At 41.0% G+C, this 17,222-nt stretch overlaps 1 protein-coding gene across 5 annotated transcripts in view; it reads left to right on the top strand.

Annotated features, from left to right (window-relative positions):
- PTK2 (protein tyrosine kinase 2) overlaps window positions 1–17,222 on the top strand; it is a 202,166-nt gene that overhangs the window by 36,141 nt on the left and 148,803 nt on the right. For 4 of the 5 annotated variants that reach the window (XM_079984198.1, XM_079984197.1, XM_079984190.1 and 1 more), the window contains one exon: window positions 9,439–9,465. The exons of the other annotated variant lie outside the window; for it this stretch is intronic. The gene's annotated coding sequence lies outside the window, so the exon portion shown is untranslated. Of the gene's footprint in view, window positions 1–9,438; window positions 9,466–17,222 lie in introns of those variants that run through there. 5 annotated transcript variants of the gene reach the window in all.

Here is a 17,222-nt window from a genome sequence, read left to right as displayed (position 1 = left end):
CCCCAGAGGTGTATTTGATGAAGGCCTGCATAATTGGTGGCTCACCAGTCAGAATACAACACACCAGCCGTGTCTGGTGGTTGTTGTGTGCTTGAGAAGCCCTCAGCTCTTGCTGACCTAGGCAAGGGGTGGGGTGTGGGTGTGTGGCCACGTGTTTTAGGTAAGGAAAATGTCATTGGTTCCTCCACTTCCCACAACATATATTTATTAGCTACCTTTCTTTGACCTCCAAGATATATTTGTACCAAATATTTGTACCAATATTTGATTGGTGATTAAAACTTCCCTCTTGCTGTTGGGAGAAAGTCGGTGTCATTATGCTGTTAATACCCATAAATTGATTGGTCTGCACAGTGCATTAAGGGAAAGATACACTTCAGCCATCATTTTAAATGTTGATTATGCTTTAATGGTTCTACATTAAATATATTCATTTGACTCTTAATGGACACCCAAAACCATTCATGCTGAATGTGTTATTCTTATCAGTGCTCTGACAAAAAAAGCACACACTTAACATTTCTAGATGTTTCACTGTAACTTCAGGAATCCCTGTAAGCAGATGGCTTATACAAACAGTGCACACTTCATTCATGCTACCTGGAATTCCTTTGTTAGATTATAGTCTTTGTAGGCTGTAAACTTTGGAGTCCTTCTATGGAGTGGATTCTCCACCTTTCATGTGAAAAGTGGAACAGCTGATCGTCTCTTGAAAAGCATCAGCAACCATTAGCCAGACTGTGAGGACAAAGTATTTACCATATTAGTTCTTCAGATTGACATCTTTTATCATCCCTTGTCCTTATCTTCCTCTTTGGTCATTTTAAATGGCATGTTTTTTCTTTTCCAGTCTTACTTTTTGTGAAGCCCCATAATTCTTTACCACTAACTGGAGCAATAAAGAAATAAGTGGTCTTGGGAATATTTAACTAGAGGTGGGTAAATCAGTGGTCTAACTTAGAAGAAGGATTTGCAGCTTCTCTCCTGAATGAATCCAATTTTTTTACAAGTTTATATTTTAACCTACAGAAGAAAACAATAGGATTATTGTATGACGTTTGGATACATGATGCTGATGAGTGCATCCATTAAATACACAGTTTATTACTTATTTCATTTGTACCCAGGCCTGTTGAACAAATCAGTCTTTGCCTGTCAGTAAAAGGAAAGCAGAAAGCAGGGCAGCATAACATCGCGTGGATGGGAGTTCCACAATCTGAGAGCAAGCTACTAAGAAGGTGCTCTCTTGTGTCCTCACTAAACATGCCTGTGAATGTGACAGGGCTGAGAGAAAGACTTCCCCAGAAGATCTTAAAGCCCGGGCTCCCATAGGAAGATACACATCCTGAGTTGCTTTGGGTTCATTAATGGAGGGGGTGAATTGCGACGAAAATGTGAATAGGAGGTGGGGGCAGTCCTACTTGATATACCACTTGGTATTTGCTACAGTGGCTTGGAGGGTGTGGTTTTTGTTGTTGTTTTGAGCAAGTAGTATGTAAATTTTGTAAAATAATAAAAAGAGAAACCAAAATAAAACCATCCATATTTGAATTGGCTTTGAAACCGGAGGAGTTTTGTGTATGTGCTGTTAGTCGAACTGTCAGATTGAAAAATGTTACAGGATCATTAAGACTCTGAATTGCGAGGGTTGACTAATAAGTGGAAGAATAAAGTATTTAAGAGAGTGTACCAAATGCTGGCCTGGACTGAGAGATGGCTTTTATCTGGTGGCAAGAATATTTAGAAAGTGTTCTTTTGAAGCAGATTACCCACCTGACTCGGTGTACTCTTACGATTAATTTAGTGCTGGTGAATGGAGCTAGAGAGGCTACTTGGGAGTCAGTTCTTCTATGGTCCATTGAGTGTGAAGGAATGACAGCTGGGTGTGGAGCACACTTCTGCTCACAGACAGCCTTAGCTGTCTGACCACGTGACCTTCGGGTGTGGAACATACTTCCACCCAAACCACAGCTGTCTGAACATCATGCCCTCTATCTAACCTTTGGCTTTCTCAGTGGTCTGCCATGCCCTGTCTGTGACCTTTGTCTCCTTCGTCATACATTGTGCAAGGGGAAAGTGACGCGGTGGAAACAGGTGCCAAAATAACTTTGTACTACCCCTCGATCTCGGGATTGGAAGATGTGTAAAGGTCACAGTCCAAAATGTATCTGACTGGTTTTGCATATTGTGCTAATAAAAAGAGCCTCAGCAGAGCTGGCTGGCAGCTTGCTTGTGCACAGTTCACCTGCATTACCAACTCCTGCCTCATGCCTTCACTTGTGGGCCTGTCTGCTTCAGTTTTTGTCATTAGCTTATAACATCCTGCTAAGAAGTGAAAACAGAGCTGACTTTTCTATCCAAGAGTTTGCCAAGAGTGTTTCCAATTGTCAGATCACTGTAGCCACTTCATGTCTCAGGTTTTTCCACTCAGACCTAGGTACTTCTATAAGAGGGATGTGATGGTAGGACTGCCCAGGAGCAAATAACATGCAATGTACCTCTCAGTCTGTTCTTTCTCAAAGAAAGGTAGGGATGCATTCTCGTTTGTCACAAGAGTGTAATTTCCCAGCACCACTCCACAACTGGAAGCCTGAGCGAAGGATTAGGCACAGCTGATGGCTCATCCAAAACATAATAAACTCTGATTATAAATATTAATTTAATTTCCATAAAGAATGAAAGAAATCTAAAGTTACACTGGGGGGAGGGGACAGATTCTCTAAGTAGTTCATAACACTTGTTATATCCTGACAATATTTTCAGTAACTTGCAGGTTAAAGAGAAGCATCTTTCTTCAGTTGGCATACGGAGAACATATGCTGTCCCAGCAACACATAAAACACATTAAGGAGAGTGGCAAAACTATTGGGAAAACCTACTCTTTGTCTCTGGAGATTCAGGAGAGGGTTTGGGTGACAACAATAATGCCATCGGATAGGATTTTGATCGGGCCAGGTTTTGCATGGGCCACAATGGCAAACACAATTTTACCTCCTGTAAATGACATTGAGAAGTGAGTGTACAGTTGAGATCTTCTGTTCCCACTTGTCAGATTTCCCACATGGATTTGGTAAAGTGCAGCTCACATGCTTACTGGCTTTTGAGATTATGTAGACAGGAATCTGGGCAGAAAGAGTGCATTATGAAGAGAACCAGTGTTGGATTACTGTTACAACTGAGACCATACATGATTCAGTATTGAACATGATAGAAACAGCTCTGTATAGATAGCTAGAAACAACTGTAGTTCATTGAGGCCACCACTTGTTTTCTGGCAGCACATTCTGAATGTTAGCAGGTCTTGAAAAGAAAATAGTATGAGTCCTTTTCTGATTGGATGGTATAAACCTTAAATAAACTTAAACTGACGTATTCCACTGTTTTATTTGGCTGATTAAAGGGACCTCCCAATACTGTTTTGTAGCTTGTCAACCACAGTTAGTGTTTCTCATATGCAAGACAGAGTTGAGGTCTATCTACTAGGCAAATTATTGCTAGTCTAAAGAGTTGTGCAATGCAGAGTCTTGCTCCATAAGTCAAAAGACATTCAGAGCCACTTAGTCTTAAAAATTATTCTAAAAATACAAAACACAGTAATTTGGTCTAGATATAAGGCTGAACCATGGTTTAGAGCAGGGGTCGGCAAGGAGTACCTTGCCTGGGCCGGTTCACTCCAGCGGAGATCCCTCCGTGGGCCGGATTGCATGATTTTCGGCGTCTGCGCAGACGTGATTTTCGGTGCCTCGGAAGCGAGACCCTGTGTCGCGCTGCGCGCGGGGACTCACTGAGCAAGCGGCTCGGTTTGGGGGTGGCTCGGGGGCTGGTTAAACGACCCCCGTGGGCTGCTTATGGTCCATGGGCCTTAGGTTGCCTACCCCTGGTTTAGAGTGACATGCCTGAGCAGCAGTAAACTTTGAGTTTATACACTATCCCTCTCCTTTTCTTCTCTAGTACATCCACAAAGTTTGGAAACATTTCCTGGTTTGAACAAACTAGAGTTAAGCATTACACTCAAACAGGGAACTCTGGTCAGTTAAACCACAGTTTGATCTGGGCTTGTTTCAATGAAGTATTGTTTTACTAACTACAGGGTAAATTATGGATAGTTAAGAACAGGAATCTGCAGCTGCACTGGAAGAGGAAAGAGCAGAGGGAAATGCACAATCAGAAGTCTAGTTAACTTAATAGTAAACTATGCTTTTAGCATTGTGTCTGAACTTGGGACAATTAGCACCTTGATCTTTTCCAACAAAACATATTCTATCAGTCTAATCAAGTTATATATCATGAACAGCTCCAGAATTCAGACCTGATTAAGTATAGCTTGGGTACCACCACAAAACTCCTTTTCACAAGTTAACACCCTCTTTTTATTGGACTTGCTTTGTTTTGATGCAGGAGTGTGCACATTTTAGCACTGTACATATTTTCCCTTTAAATATTTTTATGCTGACCCCAGAGCACAGCACAACTAACATATAGTTATCCATTGCTGTTTGGGAGACTGTCTTTATTTTATTTTTGTTACATAAATAGAAAACAGTTTTAAATGTCAAAAAGAGGACAACTAGAACAAGAAAAAATGATAAAAAATACAATACAAGGGGAAAATATACAATACAGTGGAGCTACAAATACTTTGCATCACATACATTATGGGAGAAAGCACCTCAAAGCTAAAATTGTAAAATGTCATGCAAATATGAGATATACCAAGAATCATGGGTGATTTCTGTCTTGAACTGTTTCCAAAAATTGTGCTGTGAGAGTGGAGGGTAAAATTTGGAAGACTTCTTGAATGAATGAAAATGTGTACAAATCCTTTAGCATGCCCAGTTCACCCTATTAACTGAGTGCAGGAGTGGTTATTGGGTATGGCTGTTACACAGGAACATAAGAAGCTGCCTTATAAAACTGGTCAGTGTAGTACAGTGGTACCTCGGGTTACATATGCTTCAGGTTACAGACTCGGCTAACCCAGAAATAGTACCTCGGGTTAAGAACTTTGCTTCAGGATGAGAACAGAAATCACATAGCAATGCCGCCGCGGCAGCAGGAGGCCCCATTAGCTAAAGTGGTGCTTCAGGTTAAGAACAGTTTCAGGTTAAGAACGGACCTCCGGAATGAATTAAGTACGTAACCAGAGGTACCACTGTATAAGCTTTCATGTTGGAGTTCTCTCTGAAGCCTAGAGATACCAGGAACTAAAACTGGGACATCCTGCATGCAAAGCAGATGCTCTAGAACAGAGCTATGACCCTTCCCCTTGTTGTGTAAGAACACAAGAGCATGATTGCTTGGTCATCCCAATTTAGTCCAATCTGCTTCAGGCAGCCAGGCAGCCAGATGTTTCCGAAAGCTGTCAAGCATAGCATGAAGATAGCAGTGAAGACTATTATGGAACAACCTTTTGTGGACTAGAATCAAATGCATGATGGGTTATCACATGTTTGGTTACACGTACATATATATGTTGAGAGGAAAATGCTGTAGGGTCAAAGGAGTGTAGAAAATGCAGTGTGAGACTGTTCATAGTGACCATATATAGCAGCTGTCCCTTGATTTGATCTCCTATTTATAGTGAGATCAAAGCACATTGTATTTATTCAAATTAGGAATGCTGTAATTGAATTTATTGAAAAGTGATGGTAGTTTATATTAACATTATATTTATACTATATTAATTTGTCTAATCTCATTGAGTAATCTACATTGCTATAGTGAATTTGTGATCTAATTAATGCAAGTTGTGAAGAAGTAACTGCAACACTGGTTTTGGTTGTGCCTACTTTTCCCTTTGTTCTTTGTTACAGTTCGTGGTTAGTGTGGATAGAACTTAACCATGAGCAGGACTTTGGAAAGCACCCTGTGCTATAGCAAAAGAAAAAGGAAAACAAAAAACAAAACACTGAGAGGAGCAAAGCAGCTGTGATGTATTCTCTGGGAGACCATGTATTCATGTAAGCCATAGTTTGGCTCAGTGTGACATGCAAATCAGGGCAGCATGGAATTGTTCATTTTGTAATGTCTGTGGCAATATTTACTTTGAAATTGTGCATATCTTAAAAAAACAATGTCAGTATGCATTAGCTTTGGATACATTAGCTTCCTGCTTTGCCAATATCCATTGTGTGTATCTTGGGTGAGGAGGTATGAAAGATTCCTCCCCTTCCCATATTCTGAAGTAAATCCTTTCCACTTGTGGGTGTTGTTGCTTACCAGTTATAGATAATTCTCTCACCCCCCCCCCCAAGATCCTATAACACTTTTTTCACAGAAGCATGTCAGGACCTGAGCTGCCTTTCCTTTCTAATGTCTGTTCTGAAGATTTACATGCTTTTTTCATAAGGGAATTTTCAAATAATAAAACAGAATTTTTGTAACACCCTTTACTTTTTTTTAAAGAGAACTGGGTTAAAATTTTAGTGCTACAAATATCCCCAGATTATAATTCATTGATGTGACAGATCCAAGATAGCGCGCTGCTTAGCAAAAATAAATCTATGGGTGCATCCACCTATACTAGAATACTGTAAGGCTTCTGCTGTCTTAAGGAGGCTGTATATACCAATAACTGTTGTTTATGGAATCTATTGCCGGAGGCAACGTAAGGCTTTCCATTCCTGAAGTTTGTGTTGCTCTTTCCTGTCTGCTTTTTGTTTTCTCATATTTAAGGGCTTCTCTCATTACATCAGCCTGACTTGCTAGTGAGCATATGGTTTAGTAAGCATTTTTCTTGGTGGAATTGTTACCCTTGAGCTTTTCTGTGTTCTCCCCTGAGTGTTGCCTAGTTTTGTAAGACAAAATCCTGTGGCACCCTTAAAGACAAACCAGTTTCTTCTAAATTCATAATGAACTAGCTTAGCCCCAGACACTTGAAGTGGTGGTGTGGAAGTCAGAAATGTGGAGTTTAATAATTTATCTTGTTCTCTTTCTCTCTAGGCCTGTGTTTATGGTAGGTTTTTCCTTGGTACTGGTTTGACCATATCTCCCCAATAAGTGGGAATACTGCCTATATAGCTATAGCACCCTTCATTTGAGGATTACGGCCTGGTTTACAATATAAGGACACAATAATACATAACATAATAACAAAACAATACCCCCCCTAAGTTTAATCATTCATTTAGCCAAGTTTAATGATGATCAACCGTGTGCGGCTTTCAGATTGTTGTAATACTTGTTAGTATTTTAAAGAGGTGTCTTCATTTACTTTATTGTACCTTATTTGTTAGAATATATAATTTTACTGTTTTAATGATTTAAATAAAATAAAAGAGTTTTTAAAAATGAACCACATCTCTTGTCCCACCTACTTTTGGCCGCTAGCCAAAAGTAGAGCCAGTGTGGTGTAGTGGTTAAGAGCGGTAGTCACATAATCTGGGGATCCGGGTTCGCGTCTCCGCTCCTCTACATGCAGCTGCTGGGTGACCTTGGGCCAGTCACACTTCTCTGAAGTCTCTCAGCCCCACTCACCTCACAGAGTGTTTGTTGTGGGGGAGGAAGGGAAAGGAGATTGTTAGCCGCTTTGAGACTCCTGAAGGGGAGTGAAAGGCGGGATATCAAATCCAAACTCTTCTTCTTCTTCTTCTTCTAGCCCCACCCATAAGAGACAACCCCAATTTTTCTGGCACCCATTTTCCCCCAAAATAATTGCCCATATATTGTCCTCTTTTTTTGCCTTGAAGAATTTTTTGGGGAAGTCTATTAAAATTATGTTTACATCTATAAATATGCTATAATATGCACTAAATTCGTTTTCATCCTATCTCCCAGAACTACAGTCTAGCTAAAGTCCAAGGCTCTGCAGGGAGGGCTGGGAAACAGATGGCCCTCCAGATGCCATAAATAATGATGATGATGATGGTGGTAGTAGTTTATTATTTGTACCCCACCCATCTGACTGGGTTGCCCCAGCCACTCTGGGCAGCTTCCAGCATATATACAGTAAAAACATAATAAAACATTAAACCTTAAAAAACTTATCTATACAGTGGTACCTCGGGTTACATATGCTTCAGGTTACATACGCTTCAGGTTAGACTCCACTAACCCAGAAATAGTGCTTCAGGTTAAGAACTTTGCTTCAGGATGAGAACAGAAATCATGCTCTGGCGGTGTGGCAGCAGCAGGAGGCCCCATTAGCTAAAGTGGTGCTTCAGGTTAAGAACAGTTTCAGGTTAAGTACGGACCTCCGGAACGAATTAAGTACTTAACCCGAGGTACCACTGTACAGGGTAGCATTCAGATGTCTTCTAAAGGTTATGTAGTTACTCATCTCCTTGGCATCTGATGGGAGTGCATTCCACAGGGTGGGTGCCATTATCAAAAAGGCCCTTGGCCTGGTTCCCTGTAGCTTCAATTCTCTCAGGAGGCCCTTGGTGCTGGATCTCAGTGTCCAGGCTGAATGATGGGGGTAGAGACCCCATTTGAGTTTGGTGTCAAACTCAGCCAGCATAGCCAGTGGTCAGGGATGATGGGAGTTGCAGGTCAATTGAAAGAACCTCCATTCCCATGCTGTAAGGAGAACTGCTTTTGAAACTGACAAATGGGTCAATTGTTCAAAGAAGCAAATGCATTCAAAAATGTTCTGGAGCCTTTTTGGCTCCTGGCTGCTTTTCTATTCACTACAACTTAACTAACATGTTATATTGGTAAATATTGTGTAACTGCATTTTGAGAGTTGTTTTTATTTCTGGCTGCTATGTGGCTTTCAGCAATAACTGTATATTCTTAGAGGCAGATCTCAGATTGTGTTTGAAATACACTATAGGCTGAGCTGGGAAGCTTTCAGTTTTTGGTGTAATTATTTTACTTAATTGTTTTTCATTAAAGTTTTATTAGTTTTTACAACATGAAACATTGATTATAAGCCTAACTAAATATATAACAATAGCATTTTCTTGTTGATATGTATTTCTCCATGCTTTCTAACCTTTGATATATCCATGCCAGCTTTTAATGATGATCAAGCTCTTCTCTTATTGTGAATTGGAGAGATGTTGGGGATTAGCAGCTGGAATTCCTGCTGCTAATGTACTTCAAAATTGGCCTTAGAAGTTGCAGAAAAGCTGGATCAGTTTATCAGTTTAGATAATCCACCAAACCATAGGCATCGCTGTCAGTGTTTCCCTTTTTTTAAGGGAAATTCCCTTATTCCGAATAGGATTCCTCGCAAGAAAAGAGAAAAGTTGACAGCTATGACCATAGGTAGCAACTATATTTCCAATCACAATTGCCAATTATGGCTTCCTAGCTAGTTGTATGCATGGTTTGTCAGTTCAGACATCATAGGGTAGACTAGTGATGGGAATAGACTTTTGAGATTGAAATATGACCATTTCCAATTTATGTAGCTCAAGAGAATGGCATTGTAAATTAGAAAGATTGCACTGAATGTTATTTACACTAATATATATTTCTTTTTAATTATTGCAGATATTTCCAGACTTTCTTTTTCAGCAGGTAAGGTATTGTTTTAATAATAAATTAAATTGGCTTTTATAATGATATAATTCTAAAATATGTATTGCTTGGTGATCATTAATGTATTTTGTAAGCTATATAGTTATGGGGTAAAGAAGTCAGGATTGTTGTATACAGAAGTGTGTAAAAGTCCATAGGGATTTGGTGCTCTGTTTTCAGTACAGTTGTGAAAATAAGGTAAAAGACCCCTGGACTGTTAAGTCCAGTCAAGGGCAACCATGGGGTGCGGTGCTCATCTTGCTTCAGGTCGAGGGAGCCAGTGTTTGTCCACAGACAGCTTTCTAGGTTATGTGGTCAGCATGACTACACTGCTTCTGGCGCAACGGAACACCATGACAGAAGCCAGAGCGCATGGAAATGCCATTTACCTTCCCACCACAGCAGTACCTATTTACCTACTTATCTACTGGTGTGCTTTAGAACTGCTAGGTTGGCAGAATCTGGGACAGAGCAACGGGAGCTCACCCTGTCACGCAGATTCGAACCTCCAACCTTCCGATCAGGAAGCCCAAGAGGCTCAGTGGTTTAGACCAAAGCGCCACCCACATCCCGGTGAAAATAAGAAGAGGTGTTGATGAGTCAGGATTTTAGGGTAAGGCTTGTAGGAATAAACTACCTTGTGGTATTTATTTTTAAAGTAAGACATTCAGTGTGGTGAATATGGAGATGGTATGGAGTATAGAGGGCTAGCTAAGCGGCATCCCATCCCAACCTTCCTAATTTATTTTTCAGTAGACTTGCATCTATTAAATCACACACAAAAGAACCTGATCCATGCATTTATTTATTTACTGCCACCACCACAAATGACTAGGTTTTCAGTGGGCTCTGACTTATAGACTAATGGCTCGTGGTTTCCTCAGTCTATCTGTGAAAGCCATCATTTCTTTAGTAGGTGCATTTTGTATTTGGAAAGCTGAACTGAAAACTTTGAGTTTATATGGGAAATACGGAAGGCTTAATGAAAGGCAGTGTGACCTTCCGCAAACAGAGCGCCCTGTGTTTATATAAAATAACACACTGTTTTTATTATTACTGAACCGCACACTGTTACCTACTAACAATCTCTGAAGTCCTAATGAAACCATAGCCTTTTCAGGAACTGTGACCCTAAACACCCCTCAATAGAATGCAATGACAATTTTAGCTGTCTGCCATACTATTTATGCTGCTTACAGGACAATCTTTAAGGAGGTTCTTGCCTCTTAGTGCTGCAATATGGGATCTTGTGTTTTTGTTCAGGTGACTTTTTTTACTTCTGCTTATCCCTCCTTCAAAACTATTTGGTACAGAATTTTGTCTTTAGTATGCAGAATAGGCATCAAGGCAAACTGAAGATTTAAAAAGCAACACTTTAAAACAACAACAGAATATACAACAACAACAATAGAATATACCTGATAGCACTATGCAGTAACTGTCTGGAATCGTCTTCGACTCTTTTGTATGTCTGTCTTTTCTGTTCTGAACATTTCCATTACAATACATGTCTACTCTGTGGGGAAGCATTGTAGCAGTGGACTTTTCCAGTGCTCCTTGGTCATAGTGTGCAGCTAACAACCGGATTAAATATAGATTCTGTTGTTCTAGTCGTTGCTGGAAGATAAAGGTCACTGTGAACATTTCCTTTCCTCTTTGATTTCATAGTTAAACCTTTTTGTGGGGATGATTAAGTGTGTGCTGTTGAATGTATTACTTGATTAGGTAGTTTGTTAAACCATCACATAAGGTTATCCTACATTTCTCTAATTCCTATCATAGCTTTGAAGTCTTTGCCACTTACTTTGCTCTTGCTTTTTTAATTGAGGCCAAGAATATGAGACTTGAGGATTTGAGAGTGCAAATCACTGGAGGCGTCTGAGGGCAACTTGTTAAATTTTTATCACTTTAGAGCTGGATTGAAGGCTGCGCTCCAGCACTTTATTTGTATGTAAAGTCCTCTAGGCCAGACATCTTGTAGCATATACATAAATAAATGTTTTGATTTTTTAAATTAAAAAAATTGAGCATCTAACTCAGTTTTTGTAGATGTGGTTGATGTTTGAGATATGGTAGATAAATTCATTAAATCCCATGGTTGACTTTGCTTCCCTCGTCATCTGGGTGTTTTCCCCATTTCCCACCATTATTAAATTGTTTTGTGCAGTATTAAGAGGGAGGTTGAAGTATTATGGTTTCTGATTTCAATTGAATAAATATCAATGCTACTTGTACTTCTATATTTGTATGGATCATTGATATATGAAATATTGGGAAATTTAATTTAATTGGTAAATTAAAAAAGTAGTGTTGTGTTACCTCAGGTAAGTGTCAAATAGATATGATGCAGCTGTAGCATAGCATTGTTGCCATTTTAGCAATGAGAACCTGAATGAATCTACCTGGCTGTGCTGTACTGTTCAATGCAAAGGGATCAGTGCACAAGTTGATAGACTGGAAGCCTGAGAAATGCTTTTTCTTTGCATTGAATTTTTTGGTAAGACTTGAAAATAAGCATCTAATTCTACTTTAGCAAGTTCAGAAATTGTTATATAGAACTTATGCACCTTGCACTGCTCTCTTTCTCTAAGTCACCAGCATTATATATGTGTGGAATTTCTGTTTCCCCCATTCATCCTGTTGTAGTTTACTCTTCTGATTCCCTTCCTCAACAGTAGATGACCTATAGTATTATATCCTGTGGTTGCCTGGCAACCTCAGAGCATGCACTTATGACCATAGACTTACAAGAGTAGACTGACACACAATGCCCAGATTCAGAGTTGACTTGGAATTTTAATTTGAGGCATGTATCTTCTTTTGCCTTTTGAAAAGCAAATCTATGGAGGCAAAGGCTTCTGTGTTGTACGTTCAGTTGAGTGCTAGATTTGGGGTGGGAATTTAAATATAATTACTTTTACAGCAGCCTTTCAGTCAGAGTTTTGTTTTGCTAGCCATAACAGAAAGTGTTCCTATACAGGTGAGGGTGAGTGTACTGTATTCTACTATAGTGTTTATAACCTTTGAGGGTCACACTGCATTTTTATAAAAGAGAAAATCAGGTGTTTGGATTGCAGAAATGATTGCAGTAGTACAGATGAAAGTGTTTTATTTTTGCTTTAACCCACCACTACCACGTGGGACGTGGGTGGCGCTGTGGTTTAAATCACAGAGCCTAGGACTTGCCGATCAGAAGGTCGGCGGTTCGAATCCCTGCGATGGGGTGAGCTCCCGTTGCTTGGTCCTTGCTCCTGCCAACTTAGCAGTTCAAAAGCACATCAGAGTGCAAGTAGATAAATAGGTACCATTCCGGCAGGAAGGTAAACAGCGTTTTTGTGCGCTGCTCTGGTTTGCCAGAAGCGGCTTAGTCATGCTGGCCACATGACCCAGAAGCTGTATGCCGGCTCCCTCGGCCAATAAAGCAAGATGAGCGCCGCAACCCCAGAGTCGGCCACGACTGGACCTAATGGTCAGGGGTTCCTTTACCTTTACCACTACCACACCGGGAGCGTGTTCTCTCTCTCTCTCTCTCTCTCTCTCTCACACACACACACACACACACACACTCACACTCACACCCACACACTTTAAAAACACATTTCTTGAAAGCCTGGATAATAACAATGGATAACATTTCAGGGTTGCCGTAAAGCAGCTTGCTCTTAGCCACACCTTTTGTCGCCCTGCAGTATGGCCACAATAATGGCCTTATCTGCAGTATGGCCTTATCTCTGTGGCTACCTTTATATATATATATATATATATATATATATATATATATATATATATATGTCAGGGGTTCAGGAGCAGAAGCACAGGGAAGAGGGGAGATGGAGAGCGAAGGGGAAGAATCTGAGGGCAGCGTAGGAGAAGATGACAGTGGCCCAAGAGATTCCATGAGCCTCTCCAGCGAATCGGAAGATTCACAGAAGGGGGCGCCAGTGGCCAGGGCAAGGGGATTCCCAAGGGGGACACTCCAGGAGCAAGGGGCCAGCAGGGACTCCCAGAGTAGCAGTTGGAAATCAGGACCAGCTTCCCCACCAGAGCATAGTGGGGGGGAAGAGTCCCAGGTATCGAGGGCAGAGGATTCCACACCAGGGAGTGAAGATAAGTCAGGGCTGGCCACGCCTCCATCGGAGAGCCAGACAACGGAGGGGAGGTCAGATCCGGGCAGTATCCCGGAAGAGGGAAGCAGTGACAGAAGCAGTGTAACGGTCAGGAGGAAGGTCACTGGGTTGGCGCGAGAGGCAAGTTCAAATGTACAGGAGCGCGGGACAGCAGAGAATGAGGATTGGGAACCGGGTCCTAAAGCCCGCCGGAGACAGGGGGAGGAGCTAAGCGACTCAGCATCTGAGGAGTCCAGAAAGGGGGATGCCCCAGCGGGCAGGAGGACCAGAGGAGGAGAAAGCAGCGGAAAAGGTGGAGCAGGGCTAGGATCTTAAACTGGTGTCAGAGGGGAGGAGATTCAGACGGGACTTCGCCGGTCTAGGGTTTAAGACGTAGAGCTGCGCGCTGCGGCTTTGGAATGGAAGTTGAACTTCAATAAAGACTTTTGTACATAACGACGATCGGGCGTTGGTCCTCTGTGAGCTGGGACCTAGGGGCAGCTCTGACAATATATATTTGGGTGGGGGGCATTACTATTGGCTACTGTAAAAGGAGCTTAAGGATGCAAAAATATTATTTGCATGCTTAATTTTGCTGACAACCTCTCAGCTGGCTGTCGCTTTGTTTATTGATGACTGGTGAGGTATAGTTGTTAGACTGTTGGACCAGGACTGTTGAGACCCAGCTTCAGATCTCTACTCAGATGTAAACCTCTCACCCAATTTACTTGGGCTTCTCACTCGTTAGAATGCTGCACTGAGCTCCTTGGTGAAAAGCTGGAATATAAGTGTAATAAATACTGATTTTCCAGTCATAAATTTTAAAATTGATCTGATAATTTTCTGAAAGTATGTATTTTTTATAACTGGCATTTCTATTTTATTTTTCCTTGTGCTATCTCTGTCATTCCTTTTAAATCATATGAGTAGGTTATGGGCCTGCATGCAGGTCCACTTCTGTCCATTATTATTTTTTACTGAACATCATCTAGGTGTTTAGGCACTTCTAAATATTGTACATTTGTTTTCCTTCTGTTTTGAAATAAACCATGCAAAGTCATCTGCATTTAATTCATGGGTCCTTTTTTTTTTTTTAAGGAGGAAAAAGGTAATTTCTGTATGTGACTTTCATCTTCTGGAAGAACATCAACATTTAGTTTAAAAGAGAATTAACTTACCAATTTTGAGGGAGATTTCTGTCTGCTAGACAGAGCTAGCCAAGCTGAACACTTGCATGGACATCTGTTTGCAATCTTGGGCTTGTGAAAAGTGCCTTAGGGATATTCACTGATAACAAGCAGTTAATGGCAGGGTTCTATGTTTCATCCTGATTATTGGTTTTTGGCACCATGCTAGGGGGCATTAGTTGGTTGCTGATGTTTACAGGCAAGAATACCATCTACTAGATAACACTTTGTAAATGCTGCTAAGATCTGACCATGGTTGATGTGACGCTACAACTCAGGGTACAACAGTCAGGAAAGCCATAATACTAATAAAGGTAAAGGTAAAAGGACCCCTGAGCATTAGGTCTAGTCGTGACCGACTCTGGGGTTGCGGCGCTCATCTTGCTTTATTGGCCGAGGGAGCCGGCGTCCAGCTTCCAGGTCATGTGGCCAGCATGACTAAGCCGCTTCTGGTGAACCAGAGCAGCGCACGAAACCGCCGTTTACCTTCCCACCGGAGCAGTACCTATTTATCTACTTGCGCTTTGACGTGCTTTCGAACTGTTAGGTTGGCAGGAGCAGGGACCAAGCAACGGGAGTAGCTCTCTTTTAAAAACCAACACCAACACCACACAAACCTTTGATAGTTTTATGATGTGCATTACAAATCTAGACTTTCCATTATTTTATTATTCAATTTGCTGCTTTTTGGAGCATAAATTGTATTTATTTTTTAAAAAGGTTTTCTATGCATTGCATGTACATTATCGAGTTGTATAGACTTTAAACTTGCTCTTATCTGAGGCCCTTTTTTGTGTGCCCCCTCCATGAGAAGTCTGATGGGTAGCAACGTGAGAATGGGCGCTTTCTGCAGTGGCTTCCCATTTGTGGAATGCTCTCCCCAGGGAGGCTCAACCTAAAACATGTTGCTTTAAAAAAAAAAGGAGGAGGAGGAGGAGAAGGAGAAGAAGAAGAAGAAGAAGAAGAAAGCATCACCATGTCCCAGGAAAGTGTTGCAGCTATTTGAAAAGGATCCAAAATGACTTCTGATGATAATTGCAAAGGTTACCATCAGTTTGACTCTCTTTTTTTTTTAAGCGTTGCAAGATTCATTAAATGATATTCATTGCAGCATCCTAGACCAGGACAGTCACCACAGTTGTCATTTGAGCTCAGGTGAACTTTTGTGTGGCTAGGGCAGCCACTAGGCAAGAAGTTGCCTGGATTTCCCATGGCTGCTTCAGAGGCTCCTTCTGCCGGCAAGCGGGAGAATACGGAGTATGCCTGCCTATGGAATAAGATGACTGTTTTGGTGTCTGTTCCCAGTCTGATTAGCACAGAATTGCCTATAAGAGAACCGCAAGGGGTTGTGGTTATTCTGGATGTCAACCATTTTTGGCAGGGAACCTGAAATGTTGCGGTAAACTGTAGCTTTTCTCTAGCACTCTGCTGGCTTTTTGTTCGTTTTATATTATTGTTCCAGCAAGAATAGGTGTGGAAATATTAGTACACACTGTTAAAATGTCTGTATCTGACAAAACATTCATATCTGAATTAAATTTGTGATATCCAACAGCAAATTGTGAACTTTTCTTCCCCTTTGAAAGTCCTCTTATCCTTTTACGCTTACTAAGAAATAGGTTTCATTAAAGACACTGGGGCTTGCTTCTGAGTAAACCTGTGAACTACTGCTAGTAAATGGACTAAAACAGGTATGTTTACATGATTTTTAATCCAACATATCAGCAGTGATGCAGTGAATATTTAGTTCACTGCTGACCTCTCTTTATTCTCCATTTTAAGCCAGCTTCACACAGCAGCTGAGGGAAAAGATTCCTGTGGGAGAAAATGGAATTTATGATCATAATACCATAAACTTAGGTGCAGGGAATCTGCCAGATGCACCTGCTACAGGTCTTAGTTCTGTGTAATTAAAAATAAATCAGATTGAATATGTTGTTCTTTTTAAAAAAAGAAATAGTGGTGAAAAGGTAAAGTTTTCTGCCCTTTTCTAAGGAAGCCTCCTCTTAATTTATACTTTTGTCTGATTTCCTGCAACCATCACAAGGCTCTGTTATAGAAGCTTTTGCTCTGATGGGTTTTGTGAGTCCTCAAATTTCTGCTCTTAGAGATTTAATGAGGGAGAGGTGGGTGGATGCTATACCATCTGTTAATGATTCTGCCTGGTGAACATATTTTACCTCGGGGCCTGGTTACTGACAAGAGGCCAGAACCCAGAATGGCTCTGTAAAGTAATCAGTTGTCTACTGTCTACCTCAATTCTGCTGGGCATATTCAGTAACTGTGAGCTTGTGAGACACCAGCTGTTGACATCCACTTTTAAAGGGTTTATGAGGTCCCCCTATTAAAACAGTTGCAAAATGCTTCTCATGTTTCATTCGAGAACCCAATTTGTCTTTGAAAGTCCAAAATACAGAACATGGTAATTTAGTCATCTACCTGTGCTAAGAATGGATCATGGTTT

The sequence above is a fragment of the Podarcis cretensis genome (genome assembly GCF_951804945.1).
Source record: "Podarcis cretensis genome assembly, chromosome: 7".
NCBI lineage: Eukaryota > Metazoa > Chordata > Lepidosauria > Squamata > Lacertidae > Podarcis > Podarcis cretensis.
Note: the sequence above shows the minus strand (reverse complement) of the source record. Positions and strands in the feature narration are given on the sequence as shown.